The sequence below is a fragment of the Chlorocebus sabaeus genome, chromosome 11 (assembly GCF_047675955.1).
Source record: "Chlorocebus sabaeus isolate Y175 chromosome 11, mChlSab1.0.hap1, whole genome shotgun sequence".
NCBI classification, from domain to species: domain Eukaryota; kingdom Metazoa; phylum Chordata; class Mammalia; order Primates; family Cercopithecidae; genus Chlorocebus; species Chlorocebus sabaeus.
The window spans coordinates 55,452,884-55,469,079 of record NC_132914.1 but is presented as its reverse complement, the minus strand read 5'-3'; the positions used below and the strand labels follow the sequence as shown (position 1 = coordinate 55,469,079).

At 39.2% G+C, this 16,196-nt stretch overlaps 1 long non-coding RNA gene across 1 annotated transcript; it reads left to right on the top strand.

The window, feature by feature from the left end:
- The first annotated feature begins 4,463 nt into the window (after positions 1-4,463).
- On the top strand, positions 4,464-9,364 carry LOC103238599 (uncharacterized). Its single transcript, XR_499226.3, has 3 exons — positions 4,464-4,725; positions 5,003-5,262; positions 9,155-9,364. It is a non-coding gene; the product is annotated as an uncharacterized lncRNA (long non-coding RNA).
- Positions 9,365-16,196: the final 6,832 nt, after the last annotated feature.

Here is a 16,196-nt window from a genome sequence, read left to right as displayed (position 1 = left end):
TTCCATCTTTAAGCTCCTTGCCTCAGCCCCTATTATTGGGGCCCAGGTCAAATCTACCTACTCCACAGGGCATTCCCAGATACCTTAATCAAAATTAATGTCTCCTGATCTCCCAATGTACAAAGTACTTTATACCTGTTAATCATTTTCATCGTGGCCTGCCAGGTTTTATCCAATTTGTGTTTCTCTTTTCCTACTAAATTATTCCACTCAGCTCACACATTTATTCAGCACCTACTAATGGGTCAGGCAAGGTGTTAAGAGACTGAGGAAACAGATGACTAAGAAAATTGCTAAAGATGAAAAGCAGCATGCGGTTTCTGTAAGAAACATATCTGAATAATATAGGCTCACCAGGCCTTTACGGTTATGAACAGTGGTTTATGTGTCATATATGCTCAATAAATATCTAAACTGGGTGGGATGCTAGTATAGTCATTCATTTGGAATATTATAAAAATACAAACACCTCCTATGTACATAGACTGCTAAAGCCAGAAGTGAAAAACAAAGTAACTACTTTTTAATTAAACTCACCTTGGATACATTATTTCTAATCCTCACTACAACCCTGCAAAGTATTATCTCTAATTTGCAGATAAAGAAAGTGGGCTCAGCAAAATTCAATAATTTATCTAGCACCACACAACTAGCTTTCAATCCAGTTATAGAACTAAAACATACACATATGGAAAACTAAGCCATTACAATTCAGTGTGATTAGTGTGGAATACTGAAGGAAGGCTAGATATGCCTAGAAATGGACCATAGCCTACACACATTTGAAATACTATTTAGATTTTTTTTCATGGTTTCTTTTTTCATACATAGATTCAGGTGGTTTATGTGTAGGTTTATTATTCAGATATATTATGTAGTGGTGAGGTCTGGGCTTCAGTGTACCCATCACCCAAACAGTCAACATTGTAACCAATAGTTAATTTTTCAACCCTCACCCTTTCCCTCCCACTCTCCCCACTTTTGGAATCCCCAGTGTCTATTATTCCCCTCTGTATGTCCACATGCACCCAATCTTTAGCTTCCACTTATAAGTGAGAACATGTGGTATTTGATTTTCTGCTTCTGAGTTATTTCACTTAGGATAATGGCCCCCAGCTCCATCCATGTTGCTGCAAAATACATTTCATTATTTTTATGGCTGCATAGTATTCCACGGTGTATGCATACCACATTTTATTTAACCATCTGTTGGTGGACACTTAGGTTGATGGTTGGTTCTATGTCTTTGTCTTTTTGTCATACAATTTCTTTTTTTTTTTTTTTTTTTTCTTTTTCAGAGACAGGTTCTTGCTCTGTCACCCAGGCTGGTGTGCAGTGGTGTAATCATAGCTCACCACAGCCTTGAACTCTTGGGGTCAAGCAATCCTACCACCTCAGTCTCTCGAGTAGCTAGAACCACTGGCATGCACCATCATGTCTGGTTAACTTTTTAATTTTTTGCAGAGATGGAGGTTTTTTGCTATATTGCTCAGGCTGGTCTCAAACTCCTGTCATCACGTGATCCTCCTGCCTCAGCCTCCCAAAGCTCTAGGATTACAAGCACGAGCCACCACACCCAGTGACAATTTGTTTTCCTTTGGGTAGTCAGTAGTGAGATTGCTGGGTCAAATGGTAGTTCTATTTTTAGTTGAGAAATCTCCATACGAGTTTCCACAGAGGTTGTACTAATTTACATTCCCACCAACAGTGTATAAGCAATCCCTTTTTTCTGAATTCTCATCAATATCAGGTTTTTTTGACTTTTTAATAATAGTCATTCCGACTGGTGTGAGATGGTATCTCACCGTGGTTTTAATCTGCATTTCTCTGATGATTAGTGATGCTGAGAATTTTATCATGTTTATTAGCCACTTGTATGTCTTCTTTTGAGAAATGTCTATTCCTGTCCTTTGCCTACTTTTGAATAGGATTATTTGGTTTTTTCTGGTTGAGTTCCTTGTAGATTCTGGATATTAGTCCTTTGTTGAATGCATAGTTTGTAAATATGTTCTTCCATTCTGTAGGTTATTTGACTATTTATTTATCTTACTATGCAGAAGCTTTTTAGCACAATGAAACTCATTTGTCTGTTTTTGTTTTTGTTGCATTTGCTTTTGAAGACTTGCTCATAAATTCTTTGCCTAGGTCAGTGTCCACAAGACTTTTTCCTAGGTTTTCTTCTAGGGTTTTTATTGTTTCAGGTCTTAAATTTAACTCTAATCCATTTTGAGTTAAGTTTGGTATATGGTGAAAGAAAGCGGTCCAATTTCTTCCTCTGCATGTCTATCCACTTTGTCTAGCACCGTTTATTAAACAGAGTGTCTTTTTCTCATTATTTATTTTTGTTGTCATTGTCTAAGATCAGTTGGTTGTAGGTATGTGGCTTTATTTCTGGATACTATTTGCAACACCCTTCAGCTACAGGAATAAGTAAAAAAGTACAAACCAAAAGCTGCAACATTTCCTTACTAAATCAGCTAACACTCTTTCAATACTGATTGTTGAAGAAACAGAGGGAAAAAATCATATCACAGTATCAATGGCGGTCTAGGTATTGGAATTTTCTTGTTACATTCTTCTGAAATTTTCTAATGTTCCTCAATAAGCATATATTACCTTTATAATCAAAAAAATCAACTTTAAAAAATAAAGTGGGCTTTGGATGTCATGTGTAACTTCATCTGTATACAGTATGGAATAAAAAGGCATTAAGGAAGAGATAATGAAGTGCAAATACAAATGAGTTTTAAAAAGAAAAAGAATTACCACAAAGAAATTAGAGCAAGGGCAAAGATTTAGCTATAAGAATTTTCATTTCTCCATTGTAGCACTAATTGAGAGCAAAAATGGCCAGGCCAGTGGCATGTAATCATAGCTATTTGGGAGGCTGAGGCAGGAGGACTGCCTGAGCCCAGAAGTTCAAGACCAGCCTGTGTGATACAGCAAGACACCTCCTCCTCCTCAAAAAAAAAAAAAAAAAAAAAAAAAAGGAGTGGGGGAAGACATCAATTGTTTAAATATCCAACAAGAGGTATAATGGAACATATATAACCATAACCATGTTAAGTGTCTCTTTTAAACAAAATATGTTCATTAAAATTTTTTGGGTTTTTTGGAGCCGGAGTCTTGCTCTGTTGCCCAGGCTGGAGTGCAGTGGCGCCATCCCGGCTCACTGCAACCTCCGCCTTCCAGGTTCAAGTGATTCTCCTGCCTCAGCGAGCTGGGATTGTGCCACTGCACTCCAGCCTGGGCGACAGAGCGAGACAGCAGCTCGGGGGAAAAAAAAAAAAAAAAACTTTCAGGCCGGGCACAGGTGGCTCATGCTTGTAATCCCAGCACTTTGGGAGACTGAGGCGGGCAGATCACTTGGGATCAGGAGTTTGAGACTAGCCTGACCAACATGGTGAAACCTCATCTCTACTAAAAATAGAAAAATTAGCTGAGTGTGGTGGCACCGCCTATAATCTCAGCTACTCAGGAGACTGAGGCAGGAGAATTGCTTGAGCCCAGGAGGCGGAGAGGCTGCTGTAAGCCAAGATCAGGCCACTACACTCCAGCCTGGGCAACACAGTGAAACTTTGTCTGGAAAAAAAAAAAAAAAGTTTTTTAAGTTCCAAAGTAGCATATACAGTATGATTCCATTTTGAATTTGTACTTACTATAATTCATAGAAAGGGTCTGGAAGATTCCTACAAAGTATTCACACTGGTTGTCTTTAAATGGGTAGGATTTGGAGGTTTTGTGTTTTGGGGGTTTTTTCAGCCTTCATTTTCTAAAGCAAAAATAATTGCTTTTTTATGGGAACTAAATTATTTAAAATTTTATAAATCTATCACAGTAAAAAATAAATTACATATAATTGTAAAGAGTTTACCACCTTTCAGCTGTGAAAGTTGATCATATAAATCGGGCCATTTTTGTCATACCTATTAAAAAGTGGAGAGGCCAGAGGGAGAAAACATTCAGGTCACAAATATCACTTGAAAAATATAATTCTCTACAGGCCTGGCTGCTGAAACTGCCTGCTAACACTTAAAACCAATTTAATCTAAAGGCTACTAAGACAGCCTGCTACAGTTCTAAGATGAATTTTACCCACCACTGTCACTCAGCAATCAAAATTTGCCAACCCCACCAAAACATTTTAAAAACTAACGTCCAATTCATCTATCAACGACCAACAAAAAATTCCCTGAGAGTAAAGCCTTTGCTTAGCTTTCCAGTCCCGTTAAACGGGGAAAAGAACAAAAGGGTCCCCAGGACCCTGCCCAACAATACGCCACACTCTGTATACCAAAGCCACCCAGCCAGAACACGCCAGGTGACTGGCAGGCAGATACTTCCGGAAGAAGTCGGTCCTCCGAACCTGGAAGTAAAGCAGAAGACGCACAGTATTCTGGGAGGAGTTAGGGAGGCGGGATTGTCGTTGCTGGCTGTTACCAGGACAACCGGAGGCGATTGACCGTTATCTGCGGTTTGCAGCCGTTAGCGGGAGAGGCAGAGAAGTTCAGAGGTCTTTTAGGATGTGCTAAAGGGTCGTGAGGGCTCTCTTAAGATTTTCCTCACAATCGGTTATCCAGTCGTGCCCCTTGGCCCAGCCGCTGGCCCCGGGGATCTGAGTCGCACCCTCTTGTTTTTCTCTGAGTCTGTCTTAAGGTGAAATGAAGTGTGGCCCAGTGGCTCCTCATTGTCGCTTCTCTAGTTTTCTGCCTCCTTTTAGAAAATGTAAGTTGAGAATTTCTAATTTACATCGGGATATGTTCTAATGCGCTTGTTTTTAAAATTGTGGAAAACTTTTTAAAAGAAAATAAATCTCATCAGTCATCAGAAGTAACAAAATTTTCATGCATTACCTATTAATTTTTTTCTGCATATTTTTTCATAGTTGAGATAATTTAGGGAAACCATTTTGTGTCCTGCATATATGGGCGAATACAATATAATTTTGGTATCAATATCATAGCAACAAAGAAGGCATTGAAGACTTTAAATCTGTTTACAGCGAATTGAGAAGACAGGATGAAGTGGACACAGCATGTGAAGACAATTCTTTCAAGAAGTTTGGCTGTCAAGGAAAATAGAGAATGTGAGTAGCCGAAGGAGAATGACAGGCGAAAGAAAGAAATTGGGAGCCAGACAATACAGCCGAACAGTTTACACCTGTATTGATGTCCCACCTTGTTCACAAAAGATTGAGTATGCTTGAGGAAAAACTACACACTATCATAGGAGAAAACGATTGGAAGAGAAACTGAGGCAAAGGTAAATGGAAAACAAAATAAAGCCAGGAGTTTGTTAATACCCCAAAACTTCATACCAAAAGGTCTATGTAATTACTAGAGGGGTGCCACAGATTGGGCTCTGAGGTTCCTAGCAACTAAACCAAAGGGAAAATATAGTTATAACTTTCACATGATCCATATGGGGGGTGTCTAATGGCATATTATAGAATCCTGTTACACATTAGCTGTATGAAATTGATTGGGTAATGTAAGCTCTTTAGACCTCTTTTCTCCATCTCTTAAAGAGTGGGGAGAGGAAGAAGAAGACCATTAGACGAGTTGATCTTTTAATATCTCTTCCGCCACTGACAGTCTATGATCACACAGGCCAGAGATGGCAAACTCAAATGCCTAAATTAGGGACTAAGAAAGTTTCATAAGTGAGGAAATGGACTGAATGTGACAAAAGCAAGGAGTGATAGAGATTAGAATGGTAGACTTGATTGAGCTGTCCCATCTAAAACTCCAGCCAGTTCTTGCAAGAATAAGGATTCAGTGTTGCCAGATATTCTGATTTTTCAGGAGAAACAGAAAAATCATATTTGCAATAATATTATACAAAACAAAACACCTCTACTGACTAGATACAATTCATGAGTCACTAATTTTCAACCTCTGCTATAGGTGAAAGGACCTCAACAAGAGGGATAATTGTTTGAATTAAAGAATTAAGTATGAAGAAAGAAGTCAAAAAGAATACCAAGATTTCCCCTTGGTAATAAGGAGGAGGTAGTAACATTGATACTAAAATCAGCAGAAGGTTTGGGGAGAGAAGGTGATTGCGAGTTTCTTGAACATGGGGCAAACTTATTCATATGTATCCATAGCACATGAATCCAGTTCAGCTGTTGGGTTTGAGAAATCTGTGGGATTTATCAGGGAAAAGGGTGCAGGAATGTAGGTCAGGAGTTTGGGGAAAGAAGATGAAAAAGGAGTTTAAGATGTAAGATTCATTCTTTCAATAAAGTTTTATTAATTATATATCACAATATGTATTTTCATGAGACTCTAAACTGTCTGAGGGCAGAAACCACGGTTTTTTTTAACCACTTACCCAGCTCCTAGCACAATACAGAGTCAGTGCTTATGTATGTTGAATAAACAAATGAAAAAATACAAAACACAGTGCTTTACAGTATAGGAGATGCAGAGTTGAATTAGAAAATCTTAAGGGAACAAGAAACACTGGGGTCTACTTGAGGGTGGAGGGTGGGAGCATGGAGAGGAGCAGAAAAAATATGGGGTACTAGGCTTAATACGTGGGTGATGAAATAATCTTTACAACAAACCTTCATGCGTACCCCCAAACCTAAAATAAAAGTTTAAAAAGAAGAAAATCTTCTTAAAGAAGTTTATAGAGCAGGGGTCCCACCTCCTTAAAAAAAAAAAAAAAGAAAAAGCAAGTTTATAGGTCAGAAAGTAAGACAAGTCTTACACGTAAGCAGCTAATGCAAGTTTTAAAGTAGTGCTATTTAAAAACAAAAAAGTACCATGGGATTCAGAAGAGAAAGATCTTTTTAGAGGAAGTTAAGAAGTTAAGCTCCATCTTTCTAGATAGTGGGCAGTTAGGATTAGATCACACAGGTGTTAGGAGAGGAACTGATCAGAAGCAGTTAAATAGAAGATGTAGGCTGGGTGCGGTGGCTCACACCTGTAATCCCAGCACTTTGAGAGGCTGAGGTACATGGATCGCTTGAGGTCGGGAATTCGAGACCAGCCTGGCCAACATGACAAAACCCTGTCTGTACCAAAAATACAAAAATTAGCCGGGTGTGGTGGTGCATACCTGTAATCCCAGCTACATGGGAGGCTGAGGCAAGAGAATCACTTGAGCAGGGGAAGCAGCCACTGCCCTCCAGCCTGGGGGGCAGAGTAAGACTCTATCTAAAAAAAAAAAAAAAGAAGAAGAAGAAGAAGATGTATACCCTTCTTTTGAAAGTAAGTATTTGAAACTGCCAAAAAAAAAGAGTGAATAGTGAAACAGTTTGAAGCCAGAACCTTGAGAATCACCCACATACAAAGAAGGTGAGGAAGAAAAACCAACAAAGTAAACAGAGAAAAAGTCATCAGAAAGCTAAGAGAAACATCAGGAGAGTGGGTTTCACAGGAACTAAGATTCCAGGTTTCAAGAAGGAAAGTTCAGTCAATATTGTCAAATCCTACAGAGACAGCAAGCCATCAAGGAGGGTAAAGGCCATTGGATTTGATGATTAAGGAAATCATTGATGACTTTAAACAACTGGCCAATGAATATAAGAAGAGGAGCTTTAAAAAGCAGTAGAATTGAGAGGCTTGTTGATTTGTTTAGGGAGGTATGGAATGGGGTTCCTTAGGAGCAGGGGAAAAAAATAGAAGGCAAGATTAAGCTGCAAAACAGGACAAATTTATGAAGCAAGGTTTTGGAGAATCTAAGTAGTAATGAGATCAAGAAATGAAGGAAGAGTAACATTAAGAATAAGCATTATAATTCTAACAAATATTGTTCAATTACAAGTAACTTTTTAATGTCTATCATCATGTTTTCCTGCCCAGTGGCCTTGTTTCTTTTCACTTTAGCCCTAAAATAAATTCATAATCTAAAAAATAGTATTAGAACTTCAACTTAGTAATATTCCCTAATGTTGCTTTTAAATCCTCTTTTTCTAAACAGGTATTATCAGCAGGGCGTGGTGGCTCACACCTGTAATCCCAGCACTTTGGGAGGCCAAGGCAGGCAAATCAGCTTAGGTCAGGAGTTCAAGACCAGCCTGGCCAACATGCTAAAACCCTGTCTCTACTAAAAATACAAAAATTAGCTGAGTGTGATGATGGGCGCCTGTAATCTCAGCTACTCGGGAGGCTGAGGCAGGAGAATTGCTTGAACCCAGGAGGCAGAGGTTGCAGTAAGCCAAGATCACACCTCTGTACTCCAGCCTGGGCGACAGAGCGAGACTCCATCTAATAAATAAATAAATAGGTATTATGATGTATAATAAATAAATAAAGAGGTATTATGGTGTATAATTCCTGATTTTTTGGTTGCTCCACATCCCTTTCAGGAAACCACCCTTTCAGGAAACCACCACTCACCAGCCTTAGCTGGTTCAAGTGGGACTGATTCCCAACTACCCACCCTGCCCCCATTCCTACACTTGATTCAGACCTGACCAATGAGAACCATCATTGGTACTTTTGCTGGCACTATTTATTTAATTTTTGTTTTGTTTTGTTTTGTTTTGTTTTGTTTGAGACGGAGTTTCACTTTTGTTGCCGAGGCTGGAGTGCAATGGCGCAATCTCGGCTCACCGCAATCTCAGGTCACCGCAACCTCCGCCTCCCAGGTTCAAGTGATTCTCCTGCCTCAGCCTCCCAAGTAGCTGAGATTATAGGCATGTGCCACCACACCCAGCTAATTTTTTATTTTTAGTAAAGACGGGGTTAATCCATGTTGGTCAGGCTGGTCTGCAACTCCCGACCTCAGGTGATCCACCCACCTCAGCCTCCCAAAGTGCTGGGATTACAGGCGTGAGCCACCGCACCCGGCCCGCTGACACTATTTAAAAAAAAAAAAAAGCCGGGCGCGGTGGCTCACGCCTGTAATCCCAGCACTTTGGGAGGCCGAGGCGGGCGGATCACAAGGTCAGGAGATCGAGACCACGGTGAAACCCCGTCTCTACTAAAAAATAGAAAAAAATTAGCCGGGCGCAGTGGCGGGCGCCTGTAGTCCCAGCTACTCGGGAGGCTGAGGTAGGAGAATGGCGTGAACCCGGGAGGCGGAGCTTGCAGTGAGCCGAGATTGCACCACTGCACTCCAGCCTGGGCGACAGAGCGAGACTCCGTCTCAAAAAAAAAAAAAAAAAAAAAGCTTCTCTCCCTCTGATGTTATACTGCAGGTGCTAAAGACCGTACAGACACAGAGCAGACAGGCCACCTTTGCTACCACACGGAGGTTTGTCTAATATTGAGGCTAAAGAAGCTGAGCTGGAAGACAGAGAGACCAAATCCTGATGACATTATTTGAACCCAGAGATCCGGACATGCCTGAAAACTAGTTTTACCACTGGACTTATCTGTTAAATGAGCCAATAAACTCTCTTTTATACTTAACCTTGGGTTTTACCTTGATTTTTGTCATTTACAGCTCAAAGTATTCTAATATAGAAGTATACATCATTAAATCAACATTATTTCTTTTTTTCTCTGTCTTATTTTAAATGTAACTCTGTAATGTACTCTAAAAGCATTCTACAGCCTCACTAAGTTAATCCACAAATTTGGTAAAATTCCAATATTAATCCCAAAAGTATTTTAAGAGCCTGTTTTTGTTGTTTGTTTGCTTGTTTGGGACTAAACAGAATTACTCCAAAATTCATTGAGAGAAAACATGAAAAAAAAAAACAAGAAAATAGAATTCATAAAGGGGAATTGTATTATAATAAAGTGTAAAACAAGAATAATAAACATAGCATGGTAATGGAATAAACAAACAGTCGTGGAACAGAATTCAAAGCCTGAATATATCTAAGAGCACTTACCAAATTTAATATGTGGTAAATCAAAAAAAGATGAATCCAGTGAAGTATATAAGTACATTGAACTAGATTTAGAGGAGAAAGATAATTAGATCTTTACCTTATTTCCAGAATAAATTTCACATGGATTTGTGACTTAAGTGTAAAAACTGAAGCCAGATTCTCAATATATGTTGATTGGCATATAATTGGCACAATCTTTAGCAATATCAATTAAATATTAATAACTTTCAATATAACCTTTCAATTCTAGAAATATATCCTACAGAAACAAAATATATGCATAAATATGGGTAATGCAGTATTGGAATATCAAAAGTACTACACTTATGAAATAGGATATGAATACCTATATCATGCATTCACAGAGGGGCAATATTGCAACCAGGAGGTGAAAATTGATTTTTGAGGGAAATTTTTTTTTCTAAATCATAGATATGTGTAAAGCATATAAACAGATATATAGTATATATGTGGTATTAAAACTTCATGGGACAGTAATAATTAAGAAAAAATGTCTATGCTGGGTGCAGTGGCTCACACCTGTAATCCCAACACTTTGAAAGGCTGAGGTGGGTGGATCATGAGGTCATGAGTTCAAGACCAGCCTGGCCAAGATGGTGAAACCCCATCTGTACTAACAATACAAAAATTAGCCGGGCATGCTGGCAGGCACCTGTAATCCCAGCTTCTCAAGAGGCTAAGGCAGGAGAATCGCTTGAACCTGGGAGGTAGAGGTTGCAGTGAGCCAAGATCATGCCATTGTACTCCAGCCTGAGCGACAAAGTGAGACTCCATCTCAAAAAAGAAAAAAGAAAAAAAGTCTAAAAGGCTGAGAAAAACTGTCGTATACAATTTGATACCATGTTAAAAAGAATGAGGTAGACTTCTATGTTGACAAAAGAGGATGCCCCAAGATGCACTGTTTTTAAAAAATAAGTTGTAAAATAATATGCATAATAGGATTCCTTTTTTAATGATTAATATATGTTGATACAAACAAAAAAGTATTGATGGTGTTTTTCTTTGGGGTTAAAATTAATGTTTAATTCTATATTAAGTAGAGGGGTCCAGCCAGAGGAGGGTCAGAACAGGGGCCCCTACCTTGGTGTAAGTACTACAATATAATTCCCACAGTCTGAGTTTTGCAGATCGCATCCCCAAGGTGTCATTAAATAAGGTTTTTTTTTATTCCCTCTATTTCCTGTAAATTGATGTTTAGATCTAGGAGCTTGATCAGATTCAGATTCAAAAATGTTGGTAGTATTTCATAAGTGACTGTGTGCACTCATCAAGAGGCACATAAAATCTATCACTTTTTAATTGAGTTATAATTAAAATATACAGATAGTAACAGCTCAATTTGTTTTCACAATTGCGTGCACCCATGTAGCTTCCTCCAAAAACAAGACACAGAATATTTCCTTCATTCTGGAAAGTTCTCTTATGGGTCTTTATAGTCAGTTCCTGTCCAGCCCCAGAGCCAACTATTTTCTCATTTCCATCACCATAGATAGTGTCTTAGTTATTTTATGCCACTATCACAAAATACCCTAGACTGGGTAATTTATAAATAATAGAAACATATTTTTCACAGTTCCAAAGGCTGGGAAGTCCAAGATCAAAGCACCAGCAGATTCAGTATCTGCTAAGGGCTTGTCTCTGCTTCCAAGAGTAGTGCTTTGTTGCTGCAGCCTCACATAGTGGAAGAGGCACTGTGTTCCCATATGGCAGAAGAGACAGAAGGACCAGGCAGCTCCCTGAAGCCTCTTTTATAAGGGCACTCATCCCATTCATAAGGGCAGAACACTTACCCACTTACCAAATGGCCCCACCTCTTAATAACACCACAGTGGAGATTAAATTTCAACACAAATTTTGGAGAGACATAGGCATTTAAACCATAGCAGGCCAGGCACGGTGGCTCATGCCTGTAATTCCAGCACTCTGGGAGGCCAAAGAGAGTGGATCACTTGAGGTCAGGAGTTCAAGACCAGCCTGGCCAACATGAGGAAACCCCGCCTCTATAAAAACACAAAAATTAGCCAGGCATGGTGGCACACACCATTAGTCCCAGCTACTCAGGAGGCTGAGGCACAGGAATCACTTGAACCCAGGAGGCGGAGGTTGCAGTGAGCTGAGATTGCACCCCCCCTGCACTCCAGCCTGGGCAACAGAGTAAGACTCTGACTCAAAAAAAAAAAAAAAAATCCCATAGCAGATAGTTTTGCCTATTCTTGGACTTCCTATGAATGAAATAATACAGTATGTAGTATTTTATGTCCAGTTTCTTAACAAAATGTTTTTTAAATGTATCTCCATGTTGTTGCATATATGAATGCACTAGTTCATCCTTTTTTATTGCTAAGTAATATTCCATTATGTGAATATACCATAATTTGTTTATCCATTCTCCTTTTCATAGACATTTGGGGTGTTTCCAGTTTGGAACTGTTTGAGAATAATAGTTTGGGAATAAAGCTGCTGTGAACTTTTCGTTTTTCTGTTTTAGAGACAAGGTCTCACTGTGTTGCCCAGGTTAGAGTGCAGTGGTGCCATCCTGACTCACTGAGCCTCGACATCCTGGGCTCAAGTGATTCTCCCACCTCAGCCTCCAGAGTAACTGGGACTACAGGTGCAAAACGCCCCACATGGCTAAATTTTTTAATTTTTTTGTACAGACAGAGTCTCACTATGTTGCCCAGGCTGGAATTTTTTAGTACTTTTGTAGAGAAGGGTTCTCTCTATATTGTCCAAGCTGGTCTCAAACTTCTCTTCAAGTGATCCTCCCACCTTGGCCTCCCAAAGCACTGGTATTATAGGTGTGAGCCACTATGCCCAGCCCTGAACATTCTTATGCACACCCTTTTGTGGGCATTTTAATTTCTTCTCAGTAAGTACTTGGGAATGAAAATTATTATTTAACTTCAAAAGAGACTGTCAAACAGTTCAAAGTGGTTGTATCATTTTTCATTTCCAACAGCAATGTATGAAAGTCCTAGGTGCTCCACATTCCATCAAAATTTAGTGTTGGTGGTCTTTTTCATTTGGGGTGGTTGTGTGTGTGTGTATATGTGTATGTGCAAGTGGTGTATGTGCTGTTAGCAGTTATTGATTATCATTACTTACATATATTAAAGTTTACAAAATGGTGATATTCTAATTCTGTCATCCATATATTTGCTGAAATGCTTTTATAAAAAGAAACTTCCCTTCAACATATATTTGGTTTCCCTAAAATACAGTTTATATGGGAAAGGCAGGATTCATGCTTAATTCTTTCCCTTTATTTAACAATTTTCAAAATAATGAGTTGGTTCCCTCATATCCATCAAAAATTACGAGTGAGAGTTGTGAGGGTTTTAAAGAATTTAAGAATTTAAATACAGGCCAGGCATGGTAGCTTACGCCTATAGTCCCTGCACTTTGAGAGGCCAAGGCAGGCAGATTGCTTGAGCTCAGGAGTTCAAGGCCAGCCTGAACAACATAGCGAAAACCCATTTCCACAAAAAAATATCAAAATTAGCCAGGCATGGTGATGCACGCCTGTAGTCTCAGATACTCTGGAGTCTGAGGTGTGGGGATTGTTTGAGCCCAGGAGGTCAAGACTGTGCCACTGCATTCAGTGGAGTGAAACCCTGTCTCAAAAACAAATATTTTCAATAGTGGTCGAGCATTCCTAATCCAAAAACCCAGATTCCAAAATCTGAAACTTTTTGAGCACCAACATGATTCCACAAGTGGAAAATTCAACACCTGACCACATGTGACAGGACACAGTGGAGACTGAAAGCAGCCATGTTGGCTGTCACTGTTGTTTACCAGCTGACACAGGTGTTCTGGTGATGCTACTGTGCCATTTAGTTACCCTGAACACATTAGTTTTTCACTGGATTAATAATGGTGGGTCACATTTTTTATTGTTAGGCACTTATGTGTGAACCAGTGTAAGAAAATGTTTGCTTATCAGTAGCATATAAATTCAGAGTCAGGAATAATGGTGATGTCAAACAACCACAGATTGTCCAGATGGGTGACTGAGATAGTGACACCTTTGCTTTCTGATAGTTCAGTCTACACAACCTTTGTTTCATGCACAAAATTACTTAAAATATTGTGTAAAATTACCTTCAGACTGTGTATATAGCTGTATATGAAACATACATGATTTTTGTGTTTAGATTTGGGTCCTATCCCTAAGATATCTCATTATATATATGCAAATATTCCAAAATCCAAAAAAAATACAAAATCCGAAACATTTCTAGTCCCAAGCATTTTGGATAAGGGATACTCAGCCTGTATATTTGATGTGTTTAATTCATTTCAATTCTCATTCTCATTGATGTTGAAATTGTCCCACCTTTAGCCAATGGGAATCTTCTCAAAGTAACTTCTGAGTTCTTTGACATGACTATAAAAGCCTTTGATAGCTTCCTTACCTTCTAAATAACAAGATGTTCCAGACTCATCTTCAACATTTCCTGCCTCAGATGTGGAATCAGCACGTCTCCAAGGAGCCCTAATTCTTCTCAGTGGGAAATGGTATTTTAGAGGCCACTATCTAGAATGGGTGCTTATTCCTACGGGGTCATTCTTGACCGGTTCATTGTTTCTAGACCTTTGCAGTGGGTGGAACTAGGAAATGTTGTTGTTTTAAAGATATAAAACATCATGAGTTTTATTGCTGTATCCAATTCAAAACCAGTACTATCTTCATCAACCTCATATCTGTACCTCCTTTTCCCCTGTGCCTAAAATCCCACCGTAATTACCTATTTACTTTTTCCCATCATGAATAGTCTCAGAATAACAGTCCACAGCACCACCACAATATGATCACTGAACATAGTTTGGGTTTTTTGTTGTTGTTTTGGGGGGACTTTTTTGCAATTCTTTTTCTGATTAGGGTATATTCCAGTAGAGATGTATAGTCAATTACTATGTTTTAAAGTCACTTGGAGGCCGGTTGCAGTGGCTCACACCTATAATCCCCGCACTTTGGGAGGCCAAACTGGGCGGATCAGTTGATGTCAGGAGTTCAAGACCAGCCTGTTCAACATGCTGAAACCCCATCTCTACTAAAAATACAAAACTTAGCCAGGCATGGTGGCACACACCTGTAATCCCAGCTACTGGGGAGGCTGAAGCAAGAGAATTGCTTGAATCCAGGAGGCAGAGGTTTCAGTGAGCCAAGACTGCACCACTGCACTCCAGGCTGGGTGACAGAGCGAAACTCCATCTCAAAAAAAAAAAAAAAAAAAAAAAAAATTAATAATTATAATAATGTTACTTGGAAAAGTTTCTCATGTGTGGTTATGCCACTAGCTCAGTACACAGGCTGATGTGCTTAATTTTTATTTCAATTTTTAGGAGTTGCATTTTTAGTTTTAATTTTGTTTTATAATTATATAAATTATTTGTGTGGTTCTAAAGTCTATAAAACAAGGTCTATTTGAGAAAAATCTAGCTTCCACTTCATTCCATAAATGCTCCCTCATTCTTTATTATATAAATGGCCATTTATTTTTATGGCTTGTCCTTCCATTTTTTAAAGTATAAGCAATATTTCAGATATATGTATATATGTCCATCCTCTCTTTAAATATAAATGGCACCGGGTGCGGTAGCTCATGCCTGTAATCCCAACACTTTGGGAGGCCAAGGCAGGCAGATCACGAGGTCAGGAGTTCGAGACCAGCCTGGCCAAAATAGTGAAACCCCGTCTCTACTAAAAATACAAAAAATTAGTTGGACTTGGTGGTGGGCACCTGTAATTCCAGTTACTGAGGAGGCTGAGGCAGGAGAATCACTTGAACCCGGGAAGCGGAGGTTGCAGTGAGCTGAAATTGTGCCATTGCACTCCAGCCCGGCTGACAGTGCTAGACTCCATCCCAAAAATAAATTAATTAAATAATTAATTAATTTTAAAATGGCAACAGACTGCACTCAATTCACTCATTTAAATTATACAATTCAATGGTTTTTAGTATATTCACTAAGCTATGCAACCACTGCAACAATCAATTTTCAAACATTTTCATTACCCCAAAAAGATATTCCCACCAGCTGGGTGGTTTCCAATTTCTCTGAATCCTTGCCACCATTTATTACTGTCCATTTTCTTTATTATAGCCATCTTAGTGGAAATGAAGTGGGATCTCATTGTGGTTTGGTTTGCATTTCCCTAATGGCCTATAATATTGATATGGTTTGGCTCTGTGTCCCCACCCAAATCTCATCTCAAATTGTAATCCCCACATGTCAAGGGAGGAACCTGGTGGGAGGTGTTTGGATCATGGGGGTGGTTTCCCCAATGCTCTTCTCTTGAGAGTGAGTGAGTTGTCACAAGAGCTGATGGTTTTAAAGTGTGGCACTTCCTTGCTGTCTCTCTCCTGCTGCC